The 12,751-nt window shown below is 46.3% G+C and overlaps 2 non-coding genes across 2 annotated transcripts; both read right to left on the bottom strand.

Annotated features, from left to right (window-relative positions):
• Positions 1-4,770: 4,770 nt before the first annotated feature.
• On the bottom strand, positions 4,771-4,842 carry trnad-guc (transfer RNA aspartic acid (anticodon GUC)). Its single transcript has one exon. It is a non-coding gene; the product is annotated as a tRNA-Asp (tRNA).
• Positions 4,843-6,030: 1,188 nt separating this feature from the next.
• trnae-uuc (transfer RNA glutamic acid (anticodon UUC)) lies at positions 6,031-6,102 on the bottom strand. The gene has a single exon. It is a non-coding gene; the product is annotated as a tRNA-Glu (tRNA).
• Positions 6,103-12,751: the final 6,649 nt, after the last annotated feature.

Below are 12,751 nucleotides of genomic sequence, written 5' to 3'. Positions count from 1 at the left end.
TGCAAGAAGCTGCAAGAAGCTGCCTGCCAGCAAGCAGAGCAACGCAGACTTTCCTCCTTGCTGCTTTGAAATTCAGATCACTTTAACGCCAGGCAAACCTTTCGTACAAGATGACATCTTTTAGACGAGAACACAAAGGACATGTTCACTAAGCCACAACATCAAGTGCGGGAAGGCGTCCATTTGCCATATATTTCCTTCTATGCTTTTCTCAGAGACAGAGGCATAAAGTCAGAGAGAAGCCGTCGGGGAAGTGAAAACTGACATCATAATATCCACGACATTGTCGAGGAAATGGTTATGCAGTGCTTGAGACAAAGCAGCAAACACACACAAAATACCCGTATGTGTTCGCTTTGTGTGGGTATGTCTCAGATATCCATCTCAGTGTCATGCATTCATGGAGGCTGGCAGCACGGTGGGAGGCCTTTCGGCCAATCGTGCCTGTGCTGTCTCTTTGAAAGAGCAGTCGTGCTTTCTCCCGCTGTTATCTCATTTTCTCTCTCCCTCCTCAGAGCCCCACACAATAGGCAAACAGAAGGAGAACACTCTACTAACGAGGAACTGGTGCAGGGAGTTGTTATAAATTTCGTCATGTACATATTTTAAAATTATGTTCGTTCATTTTGTTCTATTCAACTTTTCCCAGGGTCTTTTTAAGGAGCTGCTCAAAGGTTTAAAATTGGGGATGTTAAAAATTCTCCCCGTCGGGGAATTGAACCCCGGTCTCCCGCGTGACAGGCGGGGATACTCACCACAATACTAACGAGGAACTGAAATGTGCCGAATCTGTCAGAGCAAAAATCGACCTGTGAACAGAGGGACAGAGGCAGAAGGGACAGAAATAAGAACAGAAGGAATAGGAGCAGGAGTGGGCCATTCGGCCCCTCGAGCCTGCCGCGCCATTCAATAAGATCATGGCTGATCAGATCTTCTACTCAACGCCACTTTCCTGCCCGCTCCCCATAACCCTTGACTCCACTGCAGCTCAAATATATGTCTATCTCCACCTTGAATATATTCAGTGGCTCCGCCTCCACAGCTCTCTGGGGTAGAGGATTCCAAAGATTCACGACATTCTGAGAGAAGAAATTCCTCCTCATCTCCGTTTTTAATGGGCGACCGGATATCCTGGAGCTTTGCCCCCTAGTTGTAGATTCCCCCAGGAGGGGAAACATCCTCCCTGCATCTATCCTGTCAAGCACCCTCAGAATCCTATACAGAGAGAGACAGGGACAAAGAGGGAGACAAAGATAGACATACAGAGCGAGACACTCAGTTTGACGTCTTGCAGAGTGGTCCGAGGGATAAGGAACTTCAGTTATGTTGAGAGTTTGTGATTGTTTTCCTCAGACGGTTAAGAGGAAATTTAATAAGAGGCTTTCAAAATTACAAGGGGATTTGATTGAGGTAATAAGGAGAAACGCTTGCCAGTGGCAGGTATGACGGTAACCAGAGGAGACCAATTGAAGATAGCAGAATCAGTATGGGGAGAATTGTATTACGCAGCAAGGGCTCAGGCCTACTGAATATCTTACTGCTTAGAAATGTTATCACGGCCCAACTCTCTCTCACTAAAGTCTTGCACACGTTGCTAACTTTCAAATGTTGCATTCTTCAAACTGGCGTTGAGTTGATTGATAGCCGTGCTGTGATAAGCTAAGTTTGTTAGGGGGGTGCAGCCTGCAAGAAAATACATGGAAGTTTGATAATAACCGTGACTGTTCTGACACTGTCAGCTGCAGTTAAATGTGGGCATGTACACGTTTAAATTGTCTCGTCCCAAATGTAATTTCCTGCTGACTTTGAAACAGCAGGCATTTTACAAAAGGCAAGGAAGTGCATTGTGTACCTGTTGAGGCAGCAGCAGTGTTGAAATTGCAAAGGTTGATCAGGAGCAGGCATTGCTTCGCGCGGGTGCATTGATTGGAGACATTTCAAACAGTATCAAAACGCACTGTTCTCTAATCGGGAATCGACCCCGGGCCGTGGTGGTGAAAGCGCCGAATCTTAACCACTAGACCACCAGGGAAGCTGCAAAAAGCTGCAAGAAGCTGCCTGCCAGCAAGCAGAGCAACGCAGACTTTCCTCCTTGCTGCTTTGAAATTCAGATCACTTTCACGCCAGGCAAACTTTTCGGACAAGATGACATCTTTTAGACGAGAACACAAAGGACATGTTCACTAAGCCACAGCATCAACTGCGGGAAGGCGCCCATTTGCCATATATTTCCTTCTATCCTTTTCTCAGAGACAGAGGCATAAAGTCAGAGAGAAGCCGTCGGGGAAGTGAAAACTGACATCATAATATCCACGACATTGTCGAGGAAATGGTTATGCAGTGCTTGAGACAAAGCAGCAAACACACACAAAATACCCGTATGTGCTCTCTTTGTGTGGGTATGTCTCAGATATCCATCTCAGTGTCATGCATTCATGGAGGCTGGCAGCACGGTGGGAGGCCATTCGGCCAATCGTGCCTGTGCTGTCTCTTTGAAAGAGCAGTCGTGCTTTCTCCCGCTGTTATCTCATTTTCTCTCTCCCTCCTCAGAGCCCCACACAACAGGCAAACAGAAGGAGAACACTCTACTAACGAGGAACTGGTGCAGGGAGTTGTTATAAATTTCGTCATGTACATATTTTAAAATTATTTTCGTTCAATTTGTTCTATTCAACTTTTCCCAGGGTCTTTTTAAGGAGCTGCCCAAATGTTTAAAATTGGGGATGTTAAAAATTCTCCCCGTCGGGGAATAGAACCCCGGTCTCCCGCGTGACAGGCGGGAATACTCACCACTATACTAACGAGGAACTGAAAGGTGCCGAATCTGTCAGAGCAAAAATCGACCTGTGAACAGAGGGACAGAGGCAGAAGGGACAGAAATAAGAACAGAAGGAATAGGAGCAGGAGTGGGCCATTCGGCCCCTCGAGCCTGCCCCGCCATTCAATAAGATCATGGCTGATCAGATCTTGTACTCAACGCCACTTTCCTGCCCGCTCCCCATAACCCTTGACTCCACTGCAGCTCAAATATATGTCTATCTCCACCTTGAATATATTCAGTGGCTCCGCCTCCACAGCTCTCTGGGGTAGAGGATTCCAAAGATTCACGACATGCTGAGAGAACAAATTCCTCCTCATCACCGTTTTAAATGGGCGACCGGATATCCTGGAGCTTTGCCCCCTAGTTGTAGATTCCCCCAGGAGGGGAAACATCCTCCCTGCATCTATCCTGTCAAGCACCCTCAGAATCCTATACAGAGAGAGACAGGGACAAAGAGGGAGACAAAGATAGACATACAGAGCGAGACAGTCAGTTTGACGTCTTGCAGAGTGGTCCGAGGGATAAGGAACTTCAGTTATGTTGAGAGTTTGTGATTGTTTTCCTCAGACGGTTAAGAGGAAATTTAATAAGAGGCTTTCAAAATTACAAGGGGATTTGATTAAGGTAATAAGGAGAAACGCTTGCCAGTGGCAGGTATGACGGTAACCAGAGGAGACCAATTGAAGATTGCAGAATCAGTATGGGGAGAATTGTATTATGCAGCAAGGGCTCAGGCCTACTGAATATCTTACTGCTTAGAAATGTTATCACGGCCCAACTCTCTCTCACTAAAGTCTTGCACACGTTGCTAACTTTCAAATGTTGCATTCTTCAAACTGGCGTTGAGTTGATTGATAGCCGTGCTGTGATAAGCTATGTTTGTTAGGGGGGTGCAGCCTGCAAGAAAATACATGGAAGTTTGATAATAACAGTGACTGTTCTGACACTGTCAGCTGCAGTTAAATGTGGGCATGTACACGTTTAAATTGTCTCGTCCCAAATGTAATTTCCTGCTGACTTTGAAACAGCAGGCATTTTACAAAAGGCAAGGAAGTGCATTGCGCACCTGTTGAGGCATCAGCAGTGTTGAAATTGCAAAGGTTGATCAGGAGCAGACATTGCTTCGCGCGGGTGCATTGATTGGAGGCATTTCAAACAGCCTCAAAACGCACTGTTCCCTAACCGGGAATCGAACCCGGACCGCGGCAGTGAAAGCGCCGAATTTTAACCACTAGACCACCAGGGAAGCTGCAAAAAGCTGCAAGAAGCTGCCTGCCAGCAAGCAGAGCAACGGAGACTTTCCTCCTTGCTGCTTTGAAATTCAGATCACTTTCACGCCAGGCAAACTTTTCGGACAAGATGACATCTTTTAGACGAGAACACAAAGGACATGTTCACTAAGCCACAGCATCAAGTGCGGGAAGGCGCCCATTTGCCATATATTTCCTTCTATCCTTTTCTCAGAGACAGAGGCATAAAGTCAGAGAGATGCCGTCGGGGAAGTGAAAACTGACATCATAATATCCACGACATTGTCGAGAAAATGGTTATGCAGTGCTTGAGACAAAGCAGCAAACACACACAAAATACCCGTATGTGCTCTCTTTGTGTGGGTATGTCTCAGATATCCATCTCAGTGTCATGCATTCATGGAGGCTGGCAGCACGGTGGGAGGCCATTCGGCCAATCGTGCCTGTGCTGTCTCTTTGAAAGAGCAGTCGTGCTTTCTCCCGCTGTTATCTCATTTTCTCTCTCCCTCCTCAGAGCCCCACACAACAGGCAAACAGAAGGAGAACACTCTACTAACGAGGAACTGGTGCAGGGAGTTGTTATAAATTTCGTCATGTACATATTTTAAAATTATTTTCGTTCATTTTGTTCTATTCAACTTTTCCCAGGGTCTTTTTAAGGAGCTGCCCAAATGTTTAAAATTGGGGATGTTAAAAATTCTCCCCGTCGGGGAATTGAACCCCGGTCTCCCGCGTGACAGGCGGGAATACTCACCACTATACTAACGAGGAACTGAAAGGTGCCGAATCTGTCAGAGCAAAAATCGACCTGTGAACAGAGGGACAGAGGCAGAAGGGACAGAAATAAGAACAGAAGGAATAGGAGCAGGAGTGGGCCATTCGGCCCCTCGAGCCTGCCCCGCCATTCAATAAGATCATGGCTGATCAGATCTTCTACTCAACGCCACTTTCCTGCCCGCTCCCCATAACCCTTGACTCCACTGCAGCTCAAATATATGTCTATCTCCACCTTGAATATATTCAGTGGCTCCGCCTCCACAGCTCTCTGGGGTAGAGGATTCCAAAGATTCACGACATTCTGAGAGAACAAATTCCTCCTCATCTCCGTTTTAAATGGGCGACCGGATATCCTGGAGCTTTGCCCCCTAGTTGTAGATTCCCCCAGGAGGGAAAACATCCTCCCTGCATCTATCCTGTCAAGCACCCTCAGAATCCTATACAGAGAGAGACAGGGACAAAGAGAGAGACAAAGATAGACATACAGAGCGAGACAGTCAGTTTGACGTCTTGCAGAGTGGTCCGAGGGATAAGGAACTTCAGTTATGTTGAGAGTTTGTGATTGTTTTCCTCAGACGGTTAAGAGGAAATTTAATAAGAGGCTTTCAAAATTACAAGGGGATTTGATTGAGGTAATAAGGAGAAACGCTTGCCAGTTGCAGGTATGACGGTAACCAGAGCAGACCAATTGAAGATAGCAGAATCAGTATGGGGAGAATTGTATTACGCAGCAAGGGCTCAGGCCTACTGAATATCTTACTGCTTAGAAATGTTATCACGGCCCAACTCTCTCTCACTAAAGTCTTGCACACGTTGCTAACTTTCAAATGTTGCATTCTTCAAACTGGCGTTGAGTTGATTGATAGCCGTGCTGTGATAAGCTATGTTTGTTAGGGGGGTGCAGCCTGCAAGAAAATACATGGAAGTTTGATAATAACAGTGACTGTTCTGACACTGTCAGCTGCAGTTAAATGTGGGCATGTACACGTTTAAATTGTCTCGTCCCAAATGTAATTTCCTGCTGACTTTGAAACAGCAGGCATTTTACAAAAGGCAAGGAAGTGCATTGCGCACCTGTTGAGGCATCAGCAGTGTTGAAATTGCAAAGGTTGATCAGGAGCAGACATTGCTTCGCGCGGGTGCATTGATTTGAGGCATTTCAAACAGCCTCAAAACGCATTGTTCCCTAACCGGGAATCGAACCCGGGCCGCGGCGGTGAAAGCGCCGAATCCTAACCACTAGACCACCAGGGAAGCTGCAAGAAGCTGCCTGCCAGCAAGCAGAGCAACGCAGACTTTCCTCCTTGCTGCTTTGAAATTCAGATCACTTTCACGCCAGGCAAACTTTTCGGACAAGATGACATCTTTTAGACGAGAACACAAAGGACATGTTCACTAAGCCACAGCATCAAGTGCGGGAAGGGGTCCATTTGCCATATATTTCCTTCTATGCTTTTCTCAGAGACAGAGGCATAAAGTCATAGAGAAGCCGTCGGGGAAGTGAAAACTGAACATCATAATATCCACGACATTGTCCAGGAAATGGTTATGCAGTGCTTGAGACAAAGCAGCAAACACACACAAAATACCCGTATGTGCTCTCTTTGTGTGGGTATGTCCCAGATATCCATCTCAGTGTCATGCATTCATGGAGGCTGGCAGCACGGTGGGAGGCCATTCGGCCAATCGTGCCTGTGCTGTCTCTTTGAAAGAGCAGTCGTGCTTTCTCCCGCTGTTATCTCATTTTCTCTCTCCATCCTCAGTGCCCCACACAACAGGCAAACAGAAGGAGAACACTCTACTAACGAGGAACTGGTGCAGGGAGTTGTTATAAATTTCGTCATGTACATATTTTAAAATTATTTTCGTTCAATTCAACTTTTCCCAGGGTCTTTTTAAGGAGCTGCTCAAAGGTTTAAAATTGGGGATGTTAAAAATTCTCCCCGTCGGGGAATTGAACCCCGGTCTCCCGCGTGACAGGCGGGGATACTCACCACTATACTAACGAGGAACTGAAAGGTGCCGAATCTGTCAGAGCAAAAATCGACCTGTGAACAGAGGGACAGAGGCAGAAGGGACAGAAATAAGAACAGAAGGAATAGGAGCAGGAGTGGGCCATTCGGCCCCTCGAGCCTGCCCCGCCATTCAATAAGATCATGGCTGATCAGATCTTCTACTCAACGCCACTTTCCTGCCCGCTCCCCATAACCCTTGACTCCACTGCAGCTCAAATATATGTCTATCTCCACCTTGAATATATTCAGTGGCTCCGCCTCCACAGCTCTCTGGGGTAGAGGATTCCAAAGATTCACGACATTCTGAGAGAAGAAATTCCTCCTCATCTCCGTTTTTAATGGGCGACCGGATATCCTGGAGCTTTGCCCCCTAGTTGTAGATTCCCCCAGGAGGGGAAACATCCTCCCTGCATCTATCCTGTCAAGCACCCTCAGAATCCTATACAGAGAGAGACAGGGACAAAGAGGGAGACAAAGATAGACATACAGAGCGAGACACTCAGTTTGACGTCTTGCAGAGTGGTCCGAGGGATAAGGAACTTCAGTTATGTTGAGAGTTTGTGATTGTTTTCCTCAGACGGTTAAGAGGAAATTTAATAAGAGGCTTTCAAAATTACAAGGGGATTTGATTGAGGTAATAAGGAGAAACGCTTGCCAGTGGCAGGTATGACGGTAACCAGAGGAGACCAATTGAAGATAGCAGAATCAGTATGGGGAGAATTGTATTACGCAGCAAGGGCTCAGGCCTACTGAATATCTTACTGCTTAGAAATGTTATCACGGCCCAACTCTCTCTCACTAAAGTCTTGCACACGTTGCTAACTTTCAAATGTTGCATTCTTCAAACTGGCGTTGAGTTGATTGATAGCCGTGCTGTGATAAGCTAAGTTTGTTAGGGGGGTGCAGCCTGCAAGAAAATACATGGAAGTTTGATAATAACAGTGACTGTTCTGACACTGTCAGCTGCAGTTAAATGTGGGCATGTACACGTTTAAATTGTCTCGTCCCAAATGTAATTTCCTGCTGACTTTGAAACAGCAGGCATTTTACAAAAGGCAAGGAAGTGCATTGTGTACCTGTTGAGGCAGCAGCAGTGTTGAAATTGCAAAGGTTGATCAGGAGCAGGCATTGCTTCGCGCGGGTGCATTGATTGGAGGCATTTCAAACAGCATCAAAACGCACTGTTCCACTAATCGGGAATCGAACCCGGGCCGCGGCAGTGAAAGCGCCGAATCTTAACCACTAGACCACCAGGGAAGCTGCAAAAAGCTGCAAGAAGCTGCCTGCCAGCAAGCAGAGCAACGCAGACTTTCCTCCTTGCTGCTTTGAAATTCAGATCACTTTCACGCCAGGCAAACTTTTCGTACAAGATGACATCTTTTAGACGAGAACACAAAGGACATGTTCACTAAGCCACAGCATCAAGTGCGGGAAGGCGTCCATTTGCCATATATTTCCTTCTATGCTTTTCTCAGAGACAGAGGCATAAAGTCATAGAGAAGCCGTCGGGGAAGTGAAAACTGAACATCATAATATCCACGACATTGTCCAGGAAATGGTTATGCAGTGCTTGAGACAAAGCAGCAAACACACACAAAATACCCGTATGTGCTCTCTTTGTGTGGGTATGTCTCAGATATCCATCTCAGTGTCATGCATTCATGGAGGCTGGCAGCACGGTGGGAGGCCATTCGGCCAATCGTGCCTGTGCTGTCTCTTTGAAAGAGCAGTCGTGCTTTCTCCCGCTGTTATCTCATTTTCTCTCTCCCTCCTCAGTGCCCCACACAACAGGCAAACAGAAGGAGAACACTCTACTAACGAGGAACTGGTGCAGGGAGTTGTTATAAATTTCGTCATGTTCATATTTTAAAATTATTTTCGTTCATTTTGTTCTATTCAACTTTTCCCAGGGTCTTTTTAAGGAGCTGCCCAAAGGTTTAAAATTGGGGATGTTAAAAATCCTCCCTGTCGGGGAATTGAACCCCGGTCTCCCGCGTGACAGGCGGGGATACTCACCACTATACTAACGAGGAACTGAAAAATACCGAATCTGTCAGAGCAAAAATCGACCTCTGAACAGAGGGACAGAGGCAGAAGGGACAGAAATAAGAATAGAAGGAATAGGAGCAGGAGTGGGCCATTCGGCCCTTCGAGCCTGCCCCGCCATTCAATAAGATCATGGCTGAACAGATCTTCTACTCAACGCCACTTTCCTGCCCGCTCCCCATAACCCTTGACTCCACTGCAGCTCAAATATATGTCTACCTCCACCTTGAATATATTCAGTGGCTCCGTCTCCACAGCTCTCTGGGGTAGAGGATTCCAAAGATTCACGACATTCTGAGAGAAGAAATTCCTCCTCATCTCCGTTTTAAATGGGCGACCGGATATCCTGGAGCTTTGCCCCCTAGTTGTAGATTCCCCCAGGAGGGGAAACATCCTCCCTGCATCTATCCTGTCAAGCACCCTCAGAATCCTATACAGAGAGAGACAGGGACAAAGAGGGAGACAAAGATAGACATACAGAGCGAGACAGTCAGTTTGACGTCTTGCAGAGTGGTCCGAGGGATAAGGAACTTCAGTTAAGTTGAGAGTTGTGATTGTTTTCCTCAGACGGTTAAGAGGAAATTTAATAAGAGGCTTTCAAAATTACAAGGGAATTTGATTGAGGTAATAAGGAGAAACGCTTGCCAGTGGCAGGTATGACGGTAGCCAGAGGAGACCAATTGAAGATAGCAGAATCAGTATGGGGAGAATTGTATTACGCAGCAAGGGCTCAAGCCTACTGAATATCTTACTGCTTAGAAATGTTATCACGGCCCAACTCTCTCTCACTAAAGTCTTGCACACGTTGCTAACTTTCAAATGTTGCATTCTTCAAACTGGCGTTGAGTTGATTGATAGCCGTGCTGTGATAAGCTATGTTTGTTAGGGGGGTGCAGCCTGCAAGAAAATACATGGAAGTTTGATAATAACAGTGACTATTCTGACACTGTCAGCTGCAGTTAAATGTGGGCATGTACACGTTTAAATTGTCTCGTCCCAAATGTAATTTCCTGCTGACTTTGAAACAGCAGGCATTTTACAAAAGGCAAGGAAGTGCATTGTGTACCTGTTGAGGCATCAGCAGTGTTGAAATTGCAAAGGTTGATCAGGAGCAGACATTGCTTCGCGCGGGTGCATTGATTGGAGGCATTTCAAACAGCCTCAAAACGCACTGTTCCCTAACCGGGAATTGAACTCGGGCCGCGACGGTGAAAGCGCCGAATCCTAACCACTAGACCACCAGTGAAGCTGCAAGAAGCTGCCTGCCAGCAAGCAGAGCAACGCAGACTTTCCTCCTTGCTGCTTTGAAATTCAGATCACTTTCACGCCAGGCAAACTTTTCGTACAAGAGGACATCTTTTAGACGAGAACACAAAGGACATGTTCACTAAGCCACAGGCTTCCATTTGCCATATATTTCCTTCTATGCTTATCTCAGAGTCAGAGGCATAAAGTCAGAGAGAAGCCGTCGGGGAATTGAAAACTGAACATGATAATATCCACGACATTGTAGAGGAAATGGTTATGCACTGCTTGAAACAAAGCAGCAAATACACACAAAATACCCGTATGTGCTCTCTTTGTGTGGGTATGTCTCAGATATCCATCTCAGTGTCATGCATTCATGGAGGCTGGCAGCACGGTGGGAGGCCATTCGGCCAATCGTGCCTGTGCTGTCTCTTTGAAAGAGCAGTCGTGCTTTCTCCCGCTGTTATCTCATTTTCAGTCTCCCTCCTCAGTGCCCCACACAAAAGGCAATCAGAAGGAGAACACGCTACTAGCGAGGAACTGGTGCTGGGAGTTGTTATACAGTTCTTCATATGCCAGTTTCTATTTTAAAATTATTGTAGTTCACTTTGTTCTATTCAACTTTTCCCAGGGTCATTTTAAGCAGCTGCCTGAAGGTTTAAAATTGGGAATGTTAAAAATCCTCCCCGTCGGGGAATTGAACCCCGTTCCCCCGCGTGACAGACTCAGTTTGACGTCTTGCAGAGTGGTCCGAGGAACAACGGACTTCAGTTATGTTGAGAGTCTGGGATTGTTTTCCTGCGACGGTTAGGAGGAAATTTAATATGGGGGAATTGTTATACAGTTCTTCTTATGCCAGTACATATTTTAAATTATTTTAGTTCATTTTGTCCTGTTCAACTTCTCCCAGGAGCATTTTAAGGAGCTGCCCAAAGGATTAAATTTGGGGGATGAACCCCTATCTCCACATTACAGGCAGGGATACTCACCGCTATACTAATGAGGAACTAAAACATACCGAATCTGTCAGAGCAAAAATCGACCTGTGAACAGAGGGACAAGAGGCAGAAGGGACAGAGATAAGAATAAGAACAGAAGAAATTGTAGCAGGGGTGTGCCATTCGCCTCGTCGCGCCTGCCACGCCATTCAATAATGTCATGGCTGATCAGATCTTCGAATCAACGCCACTTTTCCGCCCACTCCACAAAACCCGTGACTCCACTGTATCTCAAGCATATGTCTGTCTCCGCCTTGATTATATTCAATGACTCCGCCTGCACAGCTCTCTGGGGTAGAGGATTCCAAAGTTTCACTACACTCTGAGAGAAGATATTCCTCCTCATCTCTGTTTTAATTGGGCGACCACTGATTCTGAGCTCTGCCCCCAAGTTATCGATTCCCCCAGGAGGAGAAATATCCTCCCTGCATCTATCCTGTCAAGCATCCTCAGAATCCTATACAGAGAGAGACAGGGGCAAAGAGGTAGACAAAAATAGACATACAGAGCGAGACCCTCAGTTTGACGTCTTGCTGATTGGCCCGAGATTTAAGGGACTTTAGTTATGTTGCGAGTCTGGGATTGTTTTCCTCAGAAGTTAAGAGGAAATTTAATAAGTGGCCTTCAAAATTATAAGGGGATCAGATAGAGGCAATAAGGAGAAACGCTTGCCAGTGGCAGGAGTGACGGTAACCAGAGGACACCGATTGAAGATAACCAGCAAAATAATCAGTATGGGGAGAATTGGCTTACGCAGCAAGGGCTCAGGCGTAATGTTTTTCTTACTGCTCAGGTTAAGTTATCATGACAGGCGGGGATACTCACCACTATGCTAACGAGGAACTGAAAGATGCAGAATCTGTCAGAGCAATAATCGACCTGGGAACAGAGGGACAAAGTGGCAGAAGGGACAGAAATAAAAACAAGTACAGAAGAAATTGGAGCAGGAGTATGCCATTCGGACACTCCAGCATGCCCCGCCATTCAATAAGATCATGGCTGATCAGATCTTCGGCTCAACGTCCGCACCCCATAACCCTTGACTCCCTCAACATTGGCTAACAAGGGAAATTAATGATAGCATAAGTTCCAAGGAGAGGACATATCAATTGGACAGATAAAGCAGCAAACAAAAGAACATGAGAAATAGGAGCAGGAGTAGGCTAATCGGCCCCTCGAGCCTGCTCCAGCATTCAATAGATCATGGCTGATCTGATCCTAACCTCAAATCTACTATTACTCTACATCCCTCCCGAACCCATGTGATCTCCTGGGAGAGGCGAAAAACCTGATAAAAAACCCAATGGCCAATTTGGGAGATAAAAATCTGGGAAATTCTTCTCCGACCCATCTGGGCGATCGCAACTCGTCCAGGAGATCACTGTCCCTATATTTTCTACAGTACTTACATTCTGTAAAAGTTGATTTCCACCCCAGCCAGGAACAGGAATAGAACCATCTCCTGCAATCTAACACATAATTAGAACATAAGAAGTAGGAGCAGAACCAGGCTACATGGCCACTGAGCCCGCTCCTTTACCCACAGGGCCATGACCGTTCCGAACATAGACTCATGTTCAATTTCCTGCCGGCTCC

The sequence above is a fragment of the Somniosus microcephalus genome, unplaced genomic scaffold (assembly GCF_052327205.1).
Source record: "Somniosus microcephalus isolate GS21.2 unplaced genomic scaffold, FLI_Smic_1.0 unresolved_chr5, whole genome shotgun sequence".
Classification (NCBI taxonomy): Eukaryota; Metazoa; Chordata; class Chondrichthyes; order Squaliformes; family Somniosidae; genus Somniosus; species Somniosus microcephalus.
The sequence above is the reverse complement of the archived record's forward strand: the minus strand, read 5'-3'. Positions and strand labels throughout refer to the sequence as shown.